The sequence below is a fragment of the Marmota monax genome, unplaced genomic scaffold, assembly GCF_021218885.2.
Source record: "Marmota monax isolate L192 unplaced genomic scaffold, Marmota_monax_Labrador192_F-V1.1 WCK01_AAM20220418_F8-fsc00092, whole genome shotgun sequence".
NCBI lineage: Eukaryota > Metazoa > Chordata > Mammalia > Rodentia > Sciuridae > Marmota > Marmota monax.
The window spans coordinates 590,580-598,086 of record NW_026692583.1 but is presented as its reverse complement, the minus strand read 5'-3'; positions in this window follow the sequence as shown (position 1 = coordinate 598,086).

Genomic DNA, 7,507 nt, shown 5'->3' with positions numbered 1-7,507 from the left:
AACCCAGGGCCCCACACAGGCCAGGCACGCGCTCTGCCACTGAGCCCCAGCCCAGCCCGAGTCTGAAGGCCCGTTCTCCTCTCTGATGGCTCTCTGGCGGGTGACCTCGTCTGTTGTTTCAGAAACAAGGACACTGAGGCCCTGAGAGGCAAGGGGCCTGGCCTGGGATCAGGACCATGCATGTTCCTCTCTGAAGCCCAAGACTCCTGGCTCGGTAAGGTGCGGGGACAGGAGGCATCACGGGGGATCCTCAGCAGGACACAGGCACTGCGAGAAGACCAGCTGCTGTGGACCGAGCAGCCTAGGGGTGTCCCGAGGACCCGGGGTCTTTCCATCTCCTGCTTCAGCCACCCCTGTGCGCTGGGGACAATGGGGAGGCCAGCTCTGGGGCTGGTTCCAGACCTGGAATCCAGGAAAGAGGCCCAGCCTCCATCCACGGGCCTCCAGGGAGGTCTTTCCAGAGGCCCCGCCCAGCACATTCCAGAACTGAGTCACATGCACAGGCCAGAGCCTGTCCCAGGCCAGGGACTGAACTGCTCTGACCCATCAGAGTCTTCCCTGGATCTGGGGGTGGGCTCAGCTGATGCTCCCTGCTGGGGGGCAGTGGGAACCCCCACAAAATCGGGGTGTCCCGTTGGATGAGAGCCCACGGCATCCACCCCACCAGACTTTCCCCAAGGAAGGTCCACGCTGCTGATGCCCCCTGAGCTGATTTTCAATGGTGATTTTTTTTTTTTGTACCAGGGATTGAATCCGGGGAGGCTTAACCACTGAGCCACATCCCCAGCCCTATTTTATATTTTATTTAGAGACAGGGTCTCCCTGAGTTGCTTAGGGCCTCGCTTTTGCTGAGGCTGGCTTTGAACTTGCCATCCTCCTGCCTCAGCCTCCCAAACCGTTGGGACTGCAACCGTGTGCTACCACACCGGCTCCATGGTGAACCTTTATGTAGGTTTTAGAGGACTCTCTTTAATGGTTATCATTAGCATTAGTTTTATCGCAGTTACTGTAACCTCTTATTTGAGGCAAGTGATGCTGACTCTTTATAACTGGTAAATAAGTTTAGAACCCCTGAGCTGGGGCCGGGGCCAGAGCTCAGCAGTAGAGCAGCTGGCTGGTGTGTGGAGGCCCCGGTGCCGTCCCCAGCACCTGTCCCCCCCACCTCCCAATTAAAGGTAGGTTGTCATTGGCTCAGGTGGGAGTGCAGGTGTCCCAGGCAGTCACCTTGGAAAGCCTGGCCTGCCTGCTCCAGAGCACGCCCACCCCGTCCCCAGCCTGTCCCCAGCCCGTCCCCAGCCCTTCCCACCAGTGGAGCCCACACAGATAAGCAAGGACACCCAAGGTTGGGCATTGCACCCTACCCTGGCCCAGGGACCCTGGCCAGCTGCCAACAGAGACCCCGGCTGTGACAGCAGCCAGACGAGACCCAGCAGGCAAAACCCAGCTGCAGTGAGGACCCAGATGGAGGGACGCAGGGCACAGGGCGTGGAGGGGTCCCTGGCTCCTGGGGTCACACGGCCTGCCTCAGAGCACTGCAGGCTGCAGGCTGAGGCCTGGCCGTCTCCTGAACCTTGGGCAGGCGGAGATGCTCCCGGAGGCCAGAGGCCGGGACTCGGCCTCTGCTGCCCGGCCTCTGTGGCGTCAGAATCCTGCTGATTTGGGTGGTGGGAGTTAAGGGTGAGTCCTTCCCGGGGAGAGCTGCACTGGGCGCCAGATGGAAATGCATCTGTGATCATTTCCTGGCTGGCCTGTGATGTCACCTCCTGGGAATGACCCTGGGGAGGCCCGGGGAGGCCCAGCCTGCTCAGCACCAGGCAGCAGGAACGTGGATCCACCTCTTCTCCTGAGGCCCACATGGCTCATGGATCCAGCACCCGGTCCCCAGCCAGGATCAAGCCTTTGGCTCCCGGCCCCGCAGTGTCAAAGGCAGTTGCTGCCCACGGTGCCCTTGAGTGGCTCCCTCGACCTCCCAGGTCTGGAAGTGGCCTGCAGTTGTGAGGATGCCAAGCCGGGTCCCCCTCTGCCAGGGGCCCACCAAGAGAGTCCCCCTGGACTACACAGAGGCCCACTGCAGCCCGGGCTGCGCCTCCTGGACAGTCTCTCCAGAGAGACCCCCGCCCAGCCACGGCCCCTCTCTGAGGGCCACCTCCCTCCTCCCTCCTCCCTGTCACCAAGGAGTGGTGAGAACACAGCCCTCCTTCGGGACAGAAGGGCCTCACTGGTGGCCCAGGTGGGACACCACAGGGCCACCCCAAGGAGCACCACCTAGTTTTCAGGGCAGGGCTCTGTCTCGAGGTCACAGCTCTGGTTTTCTGAATCGATGGAGGCGTGGCGCCCAGCGGGTAGGACCCGCAGCGGGTCGGACAGCCGGAGGCAAGTGGCGCCCGGGGTAGGACCGGCTCCTTTGGCCTTGGCCCCGGTAGGGTAGTGTGGGCAGCCTGGTTAGCACTGGGTGGTTCCCTGGCCTGTCCCCGTTGCCCCTCCTTATCCTGATAACAGCATATCACTTCCCTTTCAGAAGACGCTCCTTCCAGACTCAGGAAATGAAATGACCTCCTGGCGGCTTGGATGTGGCCCCACCAGGCGGACTCTGCTGATTGATTGGGAGGTGGGCATATGACCCAGGTGGGCCAATCAGGGCAGACCCAGACACTAGAGCTCTCAGTCTAGAGGAGCCCCCTTTCTGCTCAGGTTGCCAAAGTGATAAGAACCGTCTGGAACCATCTTTTCTCCTTTGAGGAAATTCAACCTTAAAATGAAGCCAAACACACTGGAAAGTAGGTCCGGCTGGACACAGGTTCCCAATGATTACATTTAAGCCCCTGGATCCAGCCATGCCTGAAAGCATAGACATGCTTTCCAGACATTTCTGCTGAAAGCCATTTAAATTGGATTTCTATCCCTTGACAAAGACGCTTGCCTGAGACAGGCTATTAGGACGAGTCTGAGCAGCTGACCAACAGACAACCATCAGGGTTTGGTACCTAAACACGTGGTGGGGTGGCAGTAATCTTGCCAGAGAGGCTGATGCAGAAAACATCAGGCAGAGGGTCAAGGAATGGATAGTGACCCCCTAGAAAGGCCAGGGAACCACTGTTTTCTAGATCCTTCCAGAGGGTGGGGCCTGGAGTGGCCATCTGGTCTACCCGGGTGGTCTCACTGGAAGACACTTGTTGACAAGAGGTGGTTCAGGGGACCCCCGTGACCTTCTGGTGATGATCATGTTTTCTCCCAAGTGGCCACGGCCATTGTGTCCTGCTTGGTTCCAGAACCCATCTAGGAGCACGGCTGTCTGACGCATCCCTCGGGGTGTCCGGGCTGCTCCTCGTTCCCCTTGCCCACCTCCCGGGCTCTGCCCACTTCCCGGCCATCTCCTGGGTCCCTGTTGGCCATCTTCCTTCTGTCCCTAGAGCAGATCTTACCCTGGGATTTGAGAGGATGTGTCCTCGGTGACCAGGGCCTCATCCAAGGCAGGGACGCCACGTCTGTCCTGGTGTGGGTCCACGGGACCCGTCTGTCCACACGGCCAGCCTGGACCTCTCCTCACATGGCAGGTGGCCCCCCTCCCACCCCCAGGCCCTGGCTCCCACGGGGGACGGCCACATCACTCTCTGCATGTCACAGGACCCATGAGCACACACGTGTGCCTCTGGGTGGGAAGGAAGCTCCTGGGGCCAGCGGACAGCGTGCTCGGACTGTGGGGCTGGACAAAGGAGGCTGAGGAAGCTCAAGGCTGGGCCTCCCGAGCCTCCTCCCTCCCCTTGCAGCCCCCAGAGGCCCACAGGGGGGTGGGGGGGGAGAGGGGACAGATCGGCCAGGCAGCTGGCTGGGACTCCAAAGGTCAGCCCATGAGGCCCACCTGGGCCTGGCCAGCCGCCTCCTGGGGAGGAAGGAAGTACAGCCTCAGGCCACCTCTGAGCCAAGAGCCTCTGGGAGACAGGGCAGTGACAGGCCACCCTGTGGATAGCGCCCCAGCGCCTGGCCCTGTGTGCTCATCTGGGATCAGGCTGTGGGGCAGAGCCCAGGACGCTGTGAAGGTCAAGGTGACCTTGATGGGAAGCCCCGAGTCCTGCTCACTCACTGACGCCAGGGGCCCCTCGGCGCTCCCCCAGGCTGCCCGTACCCACTGTGTCCACCCTCTGGAAGGGTCCACCAGTCCTGCTCTGCTCAGGCCTCGCCAGGCTGCTACCACAGTGTGGGGCAGAGACTGTCCCCACATGGAGACCCGACTACAGGAGAGTCCCCTTCGGAGCCCCCTCAGCTGTCCACAGCATCCATTTCCTTGACCAAGAGTGAGCAGAAGTCGTGGCCGCTCACTCCTCAGAGCCAGAGAAGCAGGTGCTGGTCTCTCGCCAGAGGCCGTCTTTAAAGGGCTCACCTGGTGAGGGCAGGCCCACCACAGGGACCTCGCTGTGGTCAACGCGCAGCCGGCAGGCAGAGGAACGCTGTTCTGTGTTGCCGGTTCTGTTAGAAGGAGACTTTGGGCCCTGCCTGTGCTTCCAAGGTGGGCACCACACAGTGGGCCACTGGCTCCTCTCGGGGTTCCACCTCCTCTCGGGGTTCCACCTCTCAAAGATCAAGGAACTCTTCATCAAGAGCTGACCAGGGTGCGCCTGCAACCTCAGCTGCTCAGGAGGCCAGGACCTCTCCCGCCGCCTCCCTGCCTCCTCTGCCTCTGCCTTCCTGCCCCTTGAACACACCGAGCCATGCTGCCCCAGGGCCCTTGCACATGCTCCTCCACCCTCCCGGGCTTCTCAGAGCCTCCACAGGGAGGTCTTCCCTAGCCACATCCCTTCCCCAGGCTGACGGGTCTGTCCCCTCTTCCTATTGCGGCAAACGCCATTCCGTGTCCACTTCTGTGCTGACCAGGGTGGGAGCTTGCCTCTGTTCCCGGCTCCCACCTCAGGGCTGCATTTAGTGGTGGCTCAGTGAGCGTTGGTTGAGTGAATAAGTGATCAGGGGCCCACAGGCCTCAGGTGGAACCCAGCTGCTCGCGCTGTGCTGGCTCTGGACCAGTGAGGTGGTGACTGTCACTCTGATAGAAGAGGGTGCCTCTCGCCACGGCAACGGGGACGTCAGCAGGGCTGCATTTGTCTCGCAAAAAGGGGGTGTCGGGGACGCCCACGGGCTGACAGCGGGGCCCAGTGCCCTGGCCTCGCTCCCTCCTGGGACGGTGGCTGCGCCTCCCGGCCCGGGTGGCCCTCCAAGGCACGGTGACGGGTTCCGCTCTCTCCTGCCCTGGACAAGGGATGAGGGGTGGCTGGGGCGGCCCAGGGTCTGCAGGGCTCCAGCCGCCTCCCGGACCCCGGGCCTCTGCAGGAAGGAGGAGAGGAGGCGGAGGCGGAGGCTGGAGATGGAGGCTAGAGGCGGAGGCTGGAGCCCATGAGGCGCGGGCTGCCAGGGCCTGGGGAGGCGGCCTCGGCCACCTCAGCCCTCACGTGGGGCGACAGTCTCCGCGGTCACTCACTCTGCAGGTTCCTAAGTGTCTCCTCCGGCCACCCCGCCTGCTGTGCCCCCAGTGATCGACACCAAGCGTCCCACAGAGTCCCTCCCCAGGCCCCCCCGGTGGCTCTGCCTGCACCACGTTGGGTCCACCGGGTGGCCCCTGGCCGAGGGGACTGACAGTGTCCTCCGTCCACACTCGGGGCTGACCTCGGCCTTAGGGAGGAAGGACGCGCTCACACCTGCGGCTACACGGAGGCTTCTGAAGACACACGAAGCCAGCTGAGTGGACATGGCAGGGTGGACACTGTCCACCTGAATGAGGTCCCGGGAGGGGCTGGCTGCAGAGTGGACAGGGCTGCCAGGAGAAACGGGCCACCGTCCAATGGCGGGAGGGTGGGCAGTCCAGGGTGGGCGGTGGTGCGTGTATCTAAGCCAGACCAGAAGGACGTCCTGGGGGGTGGACGCGACACCTCTTACTGTACCCACGCAGGTGGCCGAGGGTGCACAGCCTCGGGTTACAAATCCAAGGACCCTTCATTTTCCACTCTAATGAACTCGCTCCCTCTTGGGACAGTGGCCTCATGTCCCCAGGTTACCCTGTGCCAGGAATTGAATTCTGTCCCCTGGGCCTGCAGGGAAGGGACCGTGACCCATTTCTGGTTAGTAAAACAAAGGAAAGTCTGTTGGAAAAGAGAGTCTCACTGGAAAACTGAGGTGGAAACATGAAGAGAAACTGGTTCCAGGACTGTCCCCTCACCCCCCACCCTGCTCCCTGTCTTTGGAGGTGGGCACATGAAGAAGCGATATCTGGGGTTGTGGCAGCCACCTTGCCACCATGCGGAGAGGTCAAGAGACTTTACAGATTTCAACTTGCATCATGATACTGAGGAACTAGTGAACCCGGCTGGGTGTGGCCCACTTCCTGGTGACCTCCTAAGTGAACCTCGAGTGGCCCAGTGGCTCAGCCACTGCGCAGGGTTTTGTTACTTGCAGCCAAGAGGTGTCCTGCTGGGGGCATCCGCTCGGCCTCTGCAGCTGGTGAGAAAGGGTGTGAGTCCGCCCTGTGCCCAGCTCTACCTTGAGGGCCTGGTGACTGGAGGAAGCCGTGCGCCCACGGCCTCAGGTTTGCCGGCTGCCAAGTGGGCACGAGAGGGCTGTGGCTTTGCAAGGTGGCAGGCCAGCTCAGAGCGCTGTGGGTGGTGACGTGGGCCGCACACAGAGGGAGGTAATCAGCGCTCTTCTTGGGCAGCAGGACAGCCGTTAGCCCTGAGGACAGCACAGAGCCAGCTGCCGGGCTCCATCAGGGTCGCTGTGGTGGCCAAGGCTGCAGAGGAAGAGAGGTCACTCCAGCCCTGACTGGGCTAGTGTCCCCTCCCCTTAACAGAAGCCCGGGTCACTCACCGAGAGCTCATGATTCCCCCAGGGCTCCGCCTGCACCTGGGAGGGCCAGGCACTGCTCCCCGGTCCGCGTGGCCCCTCCGTCCCCTCCCGGGTCTGCGTGGCCCTCCGTGGCTCAGCAGCTTCCGGAGGGTGTGTCGGGGGCCACCCGTCCAGGGACACACAGGGCTGCTCCCAGGCCTGGCTTCCTCCCTGGGCGCTGGTCAGCGGGCTGCCCTCCCGGGCCTCCTGGCCTCCTGAGAGTGGTTTTTATTTCTGTGTCTTCATTTTAAAAGAATCAATGGACTTTTTAAAAGTACGGTTTCACTTTTCCAGAAAAATTGGTCAGATGGGGCCAAGAGTTGCCTATGCCCCAGACCCCGAGTCCCACGCCCGTCGCTGGCCTCTGCACAGTTCGAGTCGGTATTGGAACGGCATCGTCAACCACAGGCCACGGGTCCCCTCAGGGATCAGTCTCCGTGTGTGGAGTCCCCTGGGTTTAAAGATGTGCATGGGACGAGCCAGGCGCAGCGGCCACACCTGTAGTCCTAGTGGCTGGGGAGGCTGAGGCAGGAGGATTGCAGGTTTGAGGCCAGCCTCAGCAACTCAGTGAGACCCTGTCTCAACATAATAAATGAACAGGGGTGGCGGGGAGTGGCTCGCAGTTAGCTGCCCTGGGCTCCAT